Raw genomic sequence first — 14,418 nt, 5'->3', positions numbered from 1 at the left:
CATTTAAGAAAATTATTTTTTCTTCAACTTAATATATTCGTTTGATTTACTGGTATAAACTCACTTTTAAATGTTTAGGATTAAATTATTTTGTTAAAGGTTTCTAAATAGTTCTTAATTACAGAGCCGTTTCTATAGTCTTAATAATGTGGAAGTCTCTGAACCAAGCATGTTTTGAAAATCAGAAATCTAGCTAGAATGTTTATATTGAAATATTGGAGTGGAGGGGGAAAAGGTGAAAGCTGTCTTAAAGGAAATATCTTTTTTTGTCTCCTAAAGAAATAGCTGCATTGGAGAGGAACCAAGATGGCGGAGTAGAAGGACGTGCTCTCACTCCCTCTTGCGAGAACACCAGAATCACAACTAGCTGCTGGACAATCATCGACAGGAAGACACTGGAACTTACCAAAAAAGATACCCCACATCCTAAGACAAAGGAGAAGCCACAATGAGACGGTAGGAGGGGCGCAATCACAGTAAAATCAAATCCCATAACTGGTGGGTGGGTGACTCACAGACTGGAGAACACTTATACCACAGAAGTCCACCCACTGGAGTGAAGGTTCTGAGCCCCAGGTCAAACTTCCCAACCTGGGGGTCCGGCAATGGGAGGAGGAATTCCTAGAGAATTCGACTTTGAAGCCTAGCGGGAATTGATTGCAGGACTTCAACAGGACTAGGGGAAACAGAGGCTCCACTCTTGGAGGGCACACACAAAGTAGTGTGCGCATCGGGACCCAGGGGAAGGAGCAGTGACCCCAGGGGAGACTGAACCAGACCTACCTGCTAGTGTTTGAGTGTCTCCTGCAGAGGCGGGGTGGGGGTGGCTGTGGCTGTGGCTCACCGTGGGGACAAGGACACTGGCAGCAGAAGTTCTGGGAAGTAATCCTTGGCATGAGCCCTCCCAGAGTCTGTCATTAGCCCCACCAAAGAGCTGAGGTAGGCTCCAGTGTTGGGTTGCCTCAGGCCAAACAACCAACAGGGAGGGAACCCAGCCCCACCCATCAACAGTCAAGTGGATTAAAGTTTTACTGAGCTCTGCCCACCAGAGCAACAGTCAGCTCTACCCACCACAGTCCCTCCCATCAAGCCTCTTAGATAGCCTCATCCACCAGAGGGCAGACAGCAGAAGCAAGAAGAACTACAATCCTGCAGCCTGTGGAACAAAAACCACATTCACAGAAAGATAGACAAGATGAAAAGGCAGAGGGCTATGTACCAGATGAAGGAACAAGATAAAACCCCAGAAAAACAACTAAATGAAGAGATAAGCAACCTTCCAGAAAAAGAATTCAGAATGATAGTGAAGATGATCCAGGACCTTGGAAAAAGAATGGAGGCAAAGATCGAGAAGATGCAAGAAATGTTTAAAAAAGACCTAGAAGAATTAAAGAACAAACAAACAGAGATGAACAAACGATACAATAACTGAAATGAAAACTACACTAGAAGGAATCAATAGCAGAATAACTGAGGCAGAAGAATGGTTATGTGACCTGGAAGACAGAATGGTGGAATTCACTGCTGCAGAACAGAATAAAGAAAAAAGAATGAAAAGAAATGAAGACAGCCTAAGAGACCTCTGGGACAACATTAAACACCACGACATTCGCATTATAGGGGTCCCAGAAGGAGAAGAGAGAGAGAAAGGACCAGAGAAAATATTTGAAGAGATTATAGTTGAAAACTTCCCTAACATGGGAAAGGAAATAGCCACCCAAGTCCAGGAAGTGCAGCGAGTCCCATACAGGATAAACCCAAGGAGAAACAGGCTGAGACACATAGTAATCAAATTGGCAAAAATTAGACAAAGAAAAAGTATTGAAAGCAGCAAGGGAAAAACGACAGATAACATACAAGGGAACTCCCATAAGGTTAACAGCTGATTTCTCAGCAGAAACTCTACAAGCCAGAAGGGAGTGGCATGATATACTTAAAGTGATGAAAGGGAAGAACCTACAACCAAGATTACTCTACCCAGCAAGGATCTCATTCAGATTTGATGGAGAACTCAAAAGCTTTACAGACAAGCAAAAGCTAAGAGAATTCAGCACCACCAAACCAGCCCTACAACAAACGCTAAAGGGACTTCTCTAAGTGGGAAACACAAGAGAAGAAAAGGACCTACAAAAACAAACCCAAAACAACTAAGAAAACGGTCATAGGAACATACATATCGATAATTACCTTAAACGTGAATGGATTAAATGCTCCAACCAAAAGACACGGCTTGCTGAATGGATACAAAAACAAGACCCATATATATGCTGTCTACAAGAGACCCACTTCAGACCTGGGAAACATACAGACTGAAAGTGAGGGGATGGAAAAAGATATTCCATGCAAATGGAAATCTAAAGAAAGCTGGAGTAGCAATACTCACATCAGATAAAATAGACTTTAAAATAAAGAGTGTTACAAGAGACAAGGAAGGACACTACATAATGATCAAGGGATCAATCCAAGAAGAAGATATAACAATTATAAATATATATGCACCCAACATAGGAGCACCTCAATACATAAGGCAACTGCTAACAGCTATAAAAGTGGAAATCGACAGTAACACAATAATAGTGGGGGACTTTATTTTTTATTTTATTGTATTTTTAAATTTTATTTATTTATTTATGACTGTGTTGGGTCTGTGTGTTGCTGCACGCGGGCTTTCTCTAGTTGCGGCGAGCAGGGGCCACTCTTCGTTGTGGTACATGGGTTTCTCATTGCAGTGGCTTCTCTCATTGTGGAGCACGGGCTCTAGGCGCACGGGCTTCAGTAGTTGCGGCACGTGGGCTCAGTAGTTGTGGGTCACAGTCTCTAGAGCACAGACTCAGTAGTTGTGGCACACGAGCTTAGTTGCTCCACGGCATGTGGGATCTTCCCAAGCCAGGGATCGAACCCATATCCCCTGCATTGGCAGGTGGATTCTCAACCACTGTGCCACCGGGGAAGCCGTACTGGGGGACTTTAACACCTCACTTACACCAATGGACAGATCATCCAAAATGAAAATAAATAAGGAAACAGAAGCTTTAAATGATACAATAGACCAGATAGATTTAACTGATATTTATAGGACATTCCATCCCAAAACAGCAGATTACACTTTCTTCTCAAGTGCGCATGGAACATTCTCCAGGATAGATCACATCTTGGGTCACAAATCAAGCCTCAGTAAATTTAAGAAAATTGAAATCATATCAAGCATCTTTTCTGACCACAACACTATGAGATTAGAAATGAATTACAGGGAAAAAAACGTAAAAAACACAAACACATGGAGGCTAAACAATACGTTACTAAATAACCAAGAGATCACTGAAGAAGTCAGAGAGGAAATCAACAAATACCTAGAGACAAATGACAATGAAAACACGACCATCCAAAACCTATGGGATGCAGCAAAAGCAGTTCTAAGAGGGTAGTTTATAGCTATACAAGCTTACCTCAAGAAACAAGAAAAATCTCAAGTAAACAATCTAACCTTACACCTAAAGGAACTAGAGAAAGAAGAACAAACAAAACCCAAAGTTAGCAGAAGGAAAGAAATCATAAAGATCAGAGCAGAAATAAATGAAATAGAAACAAAGAAAACAATAACAAAGATCAAAAAAACTGAAAGCTGGTTCTTTGAGAAGATAAACAAAATTGATAAACCATTAACCTGACTCATCAAGAAAAAGAGGGAGAGGACTCAAATCAATAAAATTAGAAATGAAAAGGAGAAGTTACAACAGACACCGCAGAAATACAAAGCATCCTAAGAGACTACTACGAGCAACTCTATGCCAATAAAATGGACAACCTGGAAGAAATGGACAAATTCTTAGAAAGGTATGACCTTCCAAGATGGAACCAGGAAGAAACAGAAAATATGAACAGACCAATCACAAGTAATGAAATTGAAACTGTGATTAAAAATCTTCCAACAAACAAAAGTCCAGGACCAGATGGCTTCACAGGTGAATTCTATCAGACATTTAGAGAAGAGCTAACACCCATCAAACTCTTCCAAAAAATTGCAGAGGAAGGAACACTCCCAAACTCATTCTATGTGGCCACCATCACCCTGATACCAAAACCAGAGAAAGATACTACAAAAAAAGAAAATTACCGACCAATATCACTGATGAATGTAGATGCAAAAATCCTCAACAAAATACTAGCAAACAGAATCCAACAACACATTAAAAGGATCATACACTATGATCAAGTGGGATTTATCCCAGGGATGCAAGGATTCTTCAATATACACAAATCAATCCATGTGGTACATCATATTAACAAATTGAAGAATAAAAACCATATGATCATCTCAATAGATGCAGAAAAAGCTTTTGACAAAATTCAACACCCATTTATGATAAAAGATCTCCAGAAAGTGGGCATAGAGGGAACCTACCTCAACATAATAAAGGCCATATATGACAAACCCACAGCAAACATCATTCTCAATGGTGAAAAACTGAAAGCATTTCCTCTAAAATCAGGACAAGACAAGGATGTCCACTCTCACCACTATTATTCAGCATAGTTTTGGAAGTCCTAGCCACAGCAATCAGAGAAGAAAAAGAAATAAAAGGAATACAAATTGGAAAAGAAGTAAAACTGTCACTGTTTGCAGATGACGTGGTACTATACATAGAGAATCCTAAAGATGCCACCAGAAAACTACTAGAGCTAATCAGTGAATTTGGTAAAGTTGTAGGATACAAAATTAATGCACAGAAATCTCTTGCATTCCTATGCACTAATGATGAAAAATCTGAAAGAGAAATTATGGAAACACTCCCATTTACCATTGCAACAAAAAGAATAAAATACCTAGGAATAAACCTACTTAGGGAAACAAAAGACCTGTATGCAGAAAACTATAAGACACTGATGAAAGAAATTAAAGATGATACCAACAGATGGAGAGATATACCATGTTCTTGGATTGGAAGAATCAATATTGTGAAAATGACTATACTACCCAAAGCAATCTACATCAAATTACCAATGGCATTTTTTACAGAACTAGAGCAAATCATCTTAAAAATTGTATGGAGATACAAAAGACCCCAAATAGCCATAGCAGTCTTGAGGGAAAAAACGGAGCTGGAGGAATCGGACTCCCTGACTTCAGACTATACTACAAAGCTACAGTAATCAAGACAATATGGTACTGGCACAAAAACAGAAATATAGATCAATGGAACAAGATAGAAAGCCCAGAGATAAACCCATGCACCTATGGTCAACTAATCTATGACAAAGGAGGCAAAGATATACAATGGAGAAGAGACAGTCTCTTCAATAAGTGGTGCTGGGAAAACTGGACAGCTACATGTAAAAGAATGAAATTAGAACACTCTATAACACCATACACAAAAATAAACTCAAAATGGATTTGAGACCTAAATGTAAGACCGGACACTATAAAACTCTTAGAGGAAAACATAGGAAGAACACTCTTTGATATAAATCACAGCAAGATCTTTTTTGATCCACCTCCTAGAGTAATGGAAATAAAAACAAAAATAAACAAATGGGACCTAATGAAACTTAAAAGCTTTTGCACAGCAAAGGAAACCATAAACAAGACGAAAAGACAACCCTCAGAATAGGAGAAAATATTCGCAAAGGAATCAACGGACAAAGGATTAATCTCCAAAATATATAAACAGCTCATGCAGTTCAATATTAAAGAAACAAAAAACCCAATCCAAAAATGGGCAGAAGACCTAAATAGACATTTCTCCAAAGAAGACATACAGATGGCCAAGAAGCACATGAAAAGCTGCTCAACATCACTCATTATTAGAGAAATGCAAATCAAAACTACAATGAGGTATCACCTCACACCAGTTAGAATGGGCATCATCAGACAATCTCCAAATGACAAATGCTGGAGAGGGTGTGGAGAAAAGGGAACCCTCTTGCACTGTTTGTGGGAATGTAAATTGATACAGCCACTATGGAGAACAGTATGGAGTTTCCTTAAAAAACTAAAAATAGAATTACCATATGATCCAGCAATCCCACTACTGGGCATATACCCAGAGAAAACCATAATTCAAAAAGACACATGCACCCCAGTGTTCATTGCAGCACTATTTACAATAGCCAGGTCATGGAAGCAACCTAAATGCCCATCGACAGACGAATGGATTAAGAAGATATGGTACATATGTAGAATGGAATATTACTCAGCCATAAAAAGGAACGAAATTGAGTCATTTTTTGAGACATGGATGGATCTAGAGACTGTCATACAGAGTGAAGTCAGAAAGAGAAAAACAAATATCGTATATTAACTCATGTATGTGGAACCTAGAAAAATGGTACAGATGAACCAGTTTGCAGGGCAGAAATTGAGACACAGATGTAGAGAACAAATGTAGGGACACCAAGGGGGGAAAACCGTGGTGGGGTGGGGATGGTGGTGTGATGAATTGGGCGGTTGGGATTGACATGTATACAGTGATGTGTATAAAAGTGATGACTAATAAGAACCTGCAGTATAAACAAACAAACAAACAAACAAAAAGCAACTAATACTAAGCTTTCTTTGGGTTATTTGTATGGAAATATGTTAATATAAATGTTTCAGACATTACATGAAATTTCTAAAAATCTTATATGTTCTGGTGTAATGTTATAAGTCATAATTCTAGTTATTACTTTAAAATGTATATCTCAGAAATAACTAAATTTCCTTGTCAATTGCATTATTATGAACTTTCATCAAATCTTTAACTGTGGTCATTTTTAAGTCTTTTGTCATTTACAGACAGTTCTGGGTGTACTCTGATGCTTTCGCAAAAATGTTCCTATAAAAGGGTTTCATCTTCAAGGAATTCATGGAAAAGACTCTGACAAGTACAGGTTTCTGGTAACTGACTATACCGCTGAACCGAATGAATAAGCATTTTCAGAACTCTAATGGAAAACTGATGAATTCATAAAAGTGCTAACAAAAGATCAAGATGAAAAAAAATTAATTACATGGGACTGAGTGAACTGATGAAGATGATTATAATTTTTGTGACTTTCTGTTTGAATAAAAAAAAAAAAATCCCACAAGGACTCAGAGGCAAAAAATATACAAATCGGGGCTTCCCTGGTGGCACAGTGGTTGAGAGTCCGCCTGCCGATGCAGGGGACACGGGTTCGTGCCCCGGTCCTGGAGGATCCCACATGCCGTGGAGCGGCTGGGCCCATGAGCCATGACCGCTGAACCTGCGCGTCTGGAGCCTGTGCTCCGCGATGGGAGAGGCCACAGCAGTGAGAGGCCCACGTACCGCCAAAAAATATATATACACAAATCAACTTTCACTGCAGAGTAAAGGAGCTGTTACAGTGGAGGATCACTGGACTGAATGTCAATATTATGACATAGTATGAGTGTGTTTCGTGTTTGGTAATTGCAATCATTGTTGCTTTCGTTGTGGTCATCCATTTACAATGCTTGGTGTCAGTTTATTTATCTCTTGTAAAAATAAAATACAGTGTGTGTAAAAAAAATTACATTTATTGTGGGAAAATACATCACATAAAATTTACATCTTAACCATTAAAAAAAAAAAAAGAAAGAACTGCATTTTGTGGGGGGGAGCTGGCGGAAATGGAGTGAGGCCGTAAAATGAGATTTAGCTAAAAGTTCTCCCTCTTATCGATGAAAAAAGTAATCAATAGTCAATCTAAGAAAGAAATGGAATGTTTTATCCAAGCCAACCTGAGGACTGTAACCTGGGAGACAGTCTTTCAGAAAAGCTCTGAGGACTGTTCTAAAGAGGTAAGGGGAGAGGTCAGAATGTATGTGATTTTGGTGAAGGGGTATGTGCACACATCTTAGTAGAAGTTTCCTGCTATTCGAAAGGCACAGATACCTTAGTTACTGGTTTTAGTGCTTTTCTAAGTATGGGAAGATGCAAGAAACTGGGTTCATAAAATTTTCTCCTGAAAATCCCTATCCAAGAGCCAGTTCAGCCAGTTTTCCCAGAGCACAAAGTGTCTCATCCTGATCTTTGCCCTGAATTCCTTTCAGGGTATATTGTAGGTCGGTGACTGCAGTGGCCAATGACTTGGTCCTTGTAGAACTGAATGGTGGGCAACATTCTTTGTTTTACAATCCCCTCCCTTTTGGTCTTAATTTTGACTAAGGTTTTGGGGGGCATTTTTTGACCACTTTGTCCCATGGCACTAGGAATGCTCATTTCCAAGTCAGGTGAGGATTTCGTTGTTAAGCCACTCAATGTGCTATTGCTGACCTAGGCCCCTGTTAACGGTAACCAAAGGCCTCTGGACCACCTGTCTTACTGGTCTGTTATGGTCCAAGAAATGGTTCCTTCTTGTTGCTTCTTCCTATATCTAGAGCTACACTATTACAGTCATTGATCTTATCAAACTATATATTTGATTAATCGTTTCAAGTCACCTAGTCATTATTTTTATCAGAGGCTGTCACACATTTGGTAAGGCAAGAAACAATAATCTTATAAAATAGGCAGAATATAAATAATACAGCTAATAACATTAATAAGGTCTTCAATAAGTAAAGTGATCTAAGGAGTTACATGTTTGGAGCCAGAAGAAGAAAAACTGATCTTTGTAGTCGAGCAGGTATTTTTTGTCATTGTGAAGGCCTGGTTAATACACAATACGGATACACAATACACACGAGAGGGGAGGGAGGAGACCCAAACCAGCAGAGAAAAATTTTATGTTTAAATTTTTCTTGTCTTGCCTTAAAATATGAATTTTATTTCATCACTCCCTATTCATACTCTCTCTGAGCATGTCTTTGTCATCCACCCTTGGAATTAGAATTTGTAGATTTTATAATTTAGAAAACAGCCTCTCTGTAAAATTCATCTCCCATACCCTTCTATTAGCTGGCCTTCAGTGTCTGTGCATTAGATCCAACTTCTAAGACATTTTTACTTGCAATTAAATTAGATCCTTTCATACCCATTTAAAGAATAAAATAAAATACTTGATTTCTCTGTTTAAAATGTTTACTTTTGGAACTTCCGTGGCAGTCCAGTGGTTAAGACTCCACGCTTCCACTGCAGGGGGCATGGGTTCGATCCCTGGTCGGGGAATAAGATCCCACATGCCATGCAGCACGGCCAAAAAAACAGTTTACTTTTAGAATGGTAAGCAGAAGGAATAATAAAGCCATAAATTTGAAGGAAAATAACCCATAGAGAAAGCATACAACAGTTTTTCTTCATACTGCATAGTAATGTATCTTCTCACCAGATAATTTTCTAAACCCCCCAGTTTTTTTCTTTCCCAAAATGGAAATTCTTGATTTTGTTGTGGATTATAAATATAATACATATTTGTTTTATAAATTCAAACAAAACAGGATATTATAAAGTGAAAGTCCTTTATAATCACCACTTTCAGAGAAAACTGTGTTCAGAGTTTGATATATCTTCTTCCTGAGCAAATACATGTAACTAAGAATTTTTTATTAATGTGTTGTATATATAAATGTGTATTTTAACAAAAGTGAGATTATACTATACTTTCCTTGTCAGTATTTAAAATCTAAATTTTTATTATTAATGGATGTGTAGTAGTATACCATATTTTATTAAATACTGTTTACAATATTAACAATGCTGCAGTGAACACTTTTAGAGGTAAATCTGAATATTTATGGAAATATATGCATAGGATGCATTATTTCTAGATTATAAATCTGATTTATTCTCAGTTTTTATTTCTTCTGTGAAATATCTATATCTTTTATTCATCGTTCTTTTTTTTTTTTTTTTTTTTTGTCAGTGTTGGGTCTTCATTGCTGCACACAGGCTTTCTGTAGTTGCGGTGTGCGGGGGCTACTCTTTGTTGCGGTGCGCGGGCTTCTCATTGCAGTGGCTTCTCTTGTTGCAGAGCACGGGCTCTAGGCACGCGGACTTCAGTAGTTGTGGCTCGCAGGCTCTAGAGCGCAGGCTCAATAGTTGTGGCGCACGGGCTTAGTTGCTCTGGGGCATGTGGGATCTTCCCAGACCAGGGATCGAACCCGTGTCCCCTGAATTGACAGGTGGATTCTTAACCACTGCATCACCAGGGAAGTCCCGTGATTTTTTTTTTTTTTTTTTTTGCGGTACGCGGGCCTCTCACCGCTGCGGCCGCTCCCGTCGCGGAGCACAGGCTCCGGACGCGCAGGCCCAGCAGCCAAGGCTCACGGGCCCAGCCGCTCCGCGGCACGCGGGATCCTCCCGGACCAGGGCGCGAACCCGTGTCGCCTGCATCGGCAGGCGGACTCTCAACCACCGTGCCACCAGGGAAGCCTCCGTGATTTTTATAATATAAGGAATTACTGAAAAAGCAAGGGTCTAACCCTGACTCAGGTTTCTATCACTGTGGACAGCTGAGATTGCTCCTCCAGAGTGGTGACATCATGCTAGAGTGAGTCCTTAAAGTTTTTGGTGGAGGCTAGTTCATGAGTCATAAGTGAGAATGACAAATGAAACTGGATTACGACAGGTTGTGGGATTAGACCTCGGGCAAATTTCTCACAGGCTTCTAACAAGTGTACTTTGGTTCCTACCTCGAGCCTTTTATGCCTGTCCTGATCTTTGACTTTCTGCACCAAGTACAATTCTGTTTCTTGTACTGGTTCAGTTTACTTTAATGTTTTTTGTTTTGGTGGGGAGTGCACTGTGTGGCTTGCGTGATCTTAGTTCCCTGAGGAGGGATCCAACCCATGCCCCCTGCAGTGAAAGCATAGAGTCTTTTTTTATTATTATTATTTTGAATAAACTTTTACTAAGGTATAATTTACATGCAGTAAAACACAGCCATTTTGAGTATACCACTCTGTGAGTTTTGACAAATGTATACACTGGTGTAATCAAGACATGGGACATTTTCAACTCCCAAAAGTTTCTTCATGCCTTTCTGCAGCTGCTCCAGCCCCTGCCCCAGGCAATCGCTGACCGGCTTTCTGTCACCACAGATTAATTTTGCCTGTTCTAGAATTTCCAACATAAAGCATAGAGTCTTAACCACTGTACAGCCAGGGAAGTCCCTCTGTTGATTTTTTTTTTTTTTAACATCTTTATTGGAGTATAATTGCTTTACAATGGTATGTTAGTTTCAGCTTCACAACAAAATGATTCAGTTATATATATACATATATTCCCATATCTCTTCCCGCTTGCGTCTCCCTCCCTCCCACCCTCCCTATCCCACCCCTCCAGGCGGTCACAAAGCACCGAGCTGATCTCCCTGTGCTATGCGGCTGCTTCCCACTAGCTATCTACCTTACGTTTGGTAGTGTATATATGTCCATGCCTCTTTATCGCTTTGTCACCGTTTACCCTTCCCCCTCCCCATAGCCTCAAGTCCATTCTCTAGTACGTCTGTGTCTTTATTCCTGTTTCACCCCTAGGTTTTTCATGACATTTTTTTTTTAAATTCCATATATATGTGTTAGCATACGGTATTTGTCTCTCTCTTTCTGACTTACTTCACTCTGTATGACAGACTCTAGGTCTATCCACCTCATTACAAATAGCTCAATTTCGTCTCTTTTTATGGCTGAGCCTCTGTTGATTTTTTATTTTATTTTTTTGAAGTATAGTTGATTTGCAATGTTGTGTTAATTTCTGTGGTACAGCAAAGTGACTCAGTTATACATATGTATATATATTTTTCATATTCTTTTCCATCATGGTTTATCACAGGATATTGAATATAGTTCCCTGTCCTATACAGTAAGACCTTGTTGTTTATCCTCCTTTAATGTTTTTATATGAGAACATACGGCACAATCCTGAGGCCCTACTATGTTAGGGTGGTTGAAACGTAACGTGCTTTCATGACTTAGGGAATCAAAGATCAGGACAGGCACAGCAGGCACTGGTAGGAGCAGAAAGTGTTGCCAGCGTTCATAATCGAAAGAAATGTTATGTTTCCCTGAATTCTATCCAACAGGTGTGCAGACTCACAGTTAAGAACCTCACGTTAGAGCAATCAGAGGAGAGGTGTCTCAGGCCTGCCTTAGGGAATTTGTTCTGGCTGTTTCCTCTGCCTGGAGTGCTTTTCCCCTGAAATGCAATTGGCTACGTTCCTCAGCTCCTTCAAGTCTGTGCTTAAATTTCACCTTCTCAGTGAGGCCACCCTGACCACCGATTTAAAAGTCTACACCCACTCACACACACACCACCCAATTGTTCCCAATTTCCCTTGATTTACTCTCTTCTCTGTAAGCATTTTTCACTTTCTAACGTATTATACAATTACTTTGGTTATTGTTTACTTTTTATACATTTATTTATTTTATTTATTTATTTTTGGCTGCGTTGGGTCTTCATTGCTGCGCACAGGCTTTCTCTAGTTGTGGTGAGAGGGGGCTACTCTTCATTGAGGTGCGTGGGCTTCTCATTTCAGTGGCTTCTCTTGTTGTGGAGCACAGGCTCCAGGCACACAGGCTTCAGTAGTTGTGGCTCATGGGCTCTATAGCTCAGGCTCGGTAGTTGTGGCACATGGGCTTAGGGCTCGAACCTGTGTTCCCTGCATTGGCAGGCGGATTCTTAAGCACTGCGCCACCAGGGAAGCCCTTGGTTACTGTTTATTGACTTCCATCTCCTATTAGAATTTAAGTTCCACAGGCGCAGGGATCTTTTTTCCACTGATATGTTCCAAGTGCCTAGAACATTGCCTGGCACATTAGTAAATGCTCAATAAATTCTTGTTGGTTAAGTGACTAGATTTGGAAGTTGAAATATCCTACCTGTTTATTACCTTTTAGAGCTTGGCTGGCATCTTGGCAGAGAAGTGGATTCATGCACAAGGTAAGAGTTTAAACTCTGATCTCTAAGGTCCCTTCCGACTCGTGAATGTCTGTGTTTTGTCCTCACTTAGGCTTCCTTCACCATGAACTGCGTTTCATTTTTGAGGAACCAAAGCAATCTCCTAAGCTCATTCTTTATTTAGAGCAAAATTACCCTCATGTTTAATATGCTTTGTGTGAATGATTCACTCTCAGTTGTATGTAGGGTGTGTAGGCAAAGATAGACCCTATTGTGCTTTGAAGAAGTTGCAACCAAGTGTATTTTACAAAGGAATACGTGAAAAACTGCAGGCACAAAACAAATGATCTACTGAAAATTCATCAGTTATGGTGGGATGGGTTATGTTGATTTCCTTGTTCGTTGAATGTTTTCTCATGAAGCAGTATTGAATTTTGTCAGATACCTTTTCTGCATTGAGATTGTGTGGGGTTTTGTCCTTTATTCTATTGATACAGTGTATTCCATTAACTGATTTTCAGATGTTAAACCAACTTTGCATTCTTGGGATAAATCCCACCTGAACGTGATGTATAATCCTTTCAATGTATTGATAGATTCAATTTGCTAGTATTTTGTTGAGAATTTTACATCTATATTTATAAAAATATTGGGATGTAGCTTTCTCTTTTTGTTGTACTGATTTTTAAAGTACAGTGAAGATTAATGAGTCTGTGGGTAGTAATCCAATCGTCTAAGAACTTACATCCTTGAATTATTATTATTTTTTTTAATGTCTGAAACATTTATATTAACATATTTCCATACAAATAACCCAAAGAAAGTTTAGTATTAGTTGTTTTTTTGGTTTGTTTGTTTGTTTGTTTATGCAGCAGGTTCTTATTAGTCATCAATTTTATACACATCAGTCTATACATGTCAATCCCAATCGCCCAGTTCATCACACCACCACTCCCACCCCCCGTGGCTTTCCCCGCTTGGTGTCCATACGTTTGTTCTCTATATCTGTCTCAAATTGAATAATTTTTTTTGCGGTATGCGGGCCTCTCACTGTTGTAGCCTCTTCCGTTGCAGAGCACAGGCTCCGGATGCACAGGCCCAGCGGCCACGGCTCACGGGCCCAGCCGCTCTGCGGCATGTGGGATCTTCCCGGACCGGGACACGAACCCGTGTCCCCTGCATTGGCAGGCGGACTCTCAACCACTGCGCCACCAGGGAAGCCCCGAACTTTGTTCTTTTTCAAGATTGTTTTGGCTATTCAGAGTCCTTTGCAATTCCATATGAATTTTAGGAACAGTTTTTCCATTTCTGAAAAAAATCCCGTTTGGATTTTGACAGGAACTGTGTTGAATCTGGGGAAATTTGGAGAGTTTTGCCATCTTAACAATATTGTCTTCTGATGCATGAATATGGAACATCTTTTCACTTATTAGGTCTTCCTTAATTTCTTTTAACAATGTTTTGTAGTTATTTAGTGTATAAAAGTCCCCCCTCCTTTTTTTTTTGGCCAAGTCATGTGGCATGTGGGATCTTAGTTTCCCGACCAGGGATCACCCCCTGCATTGGAAGCATGGAGTCTTAACCACTGGACCACCAAGGAAGTCCTCCCTCTTGTTTCTTTTTTTAAAATGCCATTGACTAGTTGAAAAAACTGGGCCAG

This window comes from Orcinus orca, chromosome 15 (assembly GCF_937001465.1).
Source record: "Orcinus orca chromosome 15, mOrcOrc1.1, whole genome shotgun sequence".
Classification (NCBI taxonomy): domain Eukaryota; kingdom Metazoa; phylum Chordata; class Mammalia; order Artiodactyla; family Delphinidae; genus Orcinus; species Orcinus orca.
Note: the sequence above shows the minus strand (reverse complement) of the source record.